This window comes from Arachis hypogaea, chromosome 10 (genome assembly GCF_003086295.3).
Source record: "Arachis hypogaea cultivar Tifrunner chromosome 10, arahy.Tifrunner.gnm2.J5K5, whole genome shotgun sequence".
Taxonomy (NCBI): Eukaryota; Viridiplantae; Streptophyta; class Magnoliopsida; order Fabales; family Fabaceae; genus Arachis; species Arachis hypogaea.
Genome location: NC_092045.1, coordinates 56,271,121 through 56,273,187, shown reverse-complemented (window position 1 = coordinate 56,273,187; position 2,067 = coordinate 56,271,121).

Here is a 2,067-nt window from a genome sequence, read left to right as displayed (position 1 = left end):
TTCTTCAGCTTGTTTCTTGTCACCTTCCTCCTCTATTGGCCTCTTGCTGTTCTCCACTTGCTTCTTTGTAGTGTTATTGTTGCTTGTCAATGTTCTCCCACTTCTTAACTGTATCGCTTGGCACTCTTCCTTAGGATTTGGAATTGTGTCACTCGGCAGGGAACTTGATGGCCTCTCTGTTGCAAAGTGTTTAGAGAGCTGGCCTATTTGTCTTTCCATGTTCTTGATGGAGGCTTCTTGATTTTTGGCTGTCATTTCTTGATGTTTCCATAGCTTGTCTATCAAGGTTTCCAGGTTAGTGATTCTTTGAGATTCAGGAGGTGCTTGTGGTTGGTTGTGAGGTGTGGGCGGTTGATGGTAAGTGTTTTGGTTGATAGATTGATTGTGGGTTGGATAATGGTTGGAGTTGGGGTAAGTGTTTTGTGGTTTTCTGAATGAATTTTGGTTGTTGTTTTGCTGGTTGTTCCTTGGGTTATTTTGTGTGGTGTTTCTTTGCCATGATTGTTGGTTATGGTTATGGTTATCTCCCCATCTAAGGTTGGGGTGGTTCTTCCAGGAAGGGTTGTAGGTCTCACCATAAACTTCATTCTGTCCAGGATTTTGGTTATGCATGTATTGCACTTGCTCCTGTTGTTGCTCTTCTTGGCTTTCTTCATTCTGCCCCCATACAGTTGATGGTTGGCTTGTGTTCACAGCTGCTACTTGAAGGCTGTCAATTCTTTTGGCCATTTGTTCAAACTGTTGTTGCATTTGTTGTTGCATTATCTTGTTTTGAGCCAAGATGGAATCCACTCCTTCCAGTTCTAGTACCCCCTTTCTCTGTGATGGTTGCCGGGTTCTTTGATGAGCAAAGAAGTATTGGTTGTTGGCCACCATGTCCACAAGATTCTGGGCTTCTTCAGCAGTTTTCATCAGTTGCAATAAACCTCCCGCAGAGTGATCTAATGCCTCTTGAGATTTCAATGTCAAGCCTTCATAGAAGTTCTGCAGCACATCCCATTCATTGAACATCTCTGGGGGACATTTTCTAATCAAGGCTTTGTATCTCTCCCATGCTTCATATAAGGATTCAGCATCTAATTGGGTGAATGTTTGCACCTCGGTTTTCAGCCTGATGATCCTTTGGGGTGGGTAAAATTTGGCTAGAAATTTAGTCACCAAATCATCCCAACTAGTGATGCTTCCCTTGGGAAAAGTTTCAAGCCATTGTGCAGCCTTATCCCTTAATGAGAATGGGAATAGCAGGAGCTTGTATGTTTCAGGATTCATACCATTGGATTTGACAGTGTCACAAATCCTTAAGAATGTGGATAAATGCTGATTGGGATCTTCCAATGGGCTTCCTCCATAGGAACAATTGTTCTGGACAAGTGTAATGAGTTGTGGTTTTAGCTCGAAGTTGTTTGCATTGACATTGGGAGTGAGGATGCTACTCCCACAATGTCCTGGGTTTGCAAAAGTGTATGAGGCTAGGACTCTTCTTTGAGGGGGGTTATTGTTGTTGTTGTTAGCTGCTCCCCCTGTTGCATTCAGATTTGAGTGATTCCCTTCCATTTCGTGATATTCTTCTTCCTCAGATTCTTCTTCTCCAACAATGCCTTTCCCTCTTTCAGCTCTTCTTATTCTTCTGAGAGTCCTCTGATCAGATTCAGATAGAATAGGAATAGCTCTCCCTGTACCTGTCATACAAACAGGGTAGGAGAAACACACAACCTGTGATACTTCACTCTATTGCTAGAATGAAGTTTGAATTAGCTTAAGCAAAAATTCAAACAGTTAGTGGGTTAGTCAAAATTAAAGAAAAAAATGCTTGATCTAAACTGCCACCTCACGTAATCATTGTCAATCTAATCAATCCCCGGCAACGGCGCCAAAAACTTGATGTGCGAAAAACAATTCGACACAAAACTCACCGGCAAGTGTACCGGGTCGCATCAAGTAATAATAACTCACATGAGTGAGGTCGATCCCACAGGGATTGAAGGATTGAGCAATTTTAGTTTAGTGGTTGAATTAGTCAAGCAAACAAGTGTTGATTGTGTGAATTTGTGTTGACAGAATTTAAAT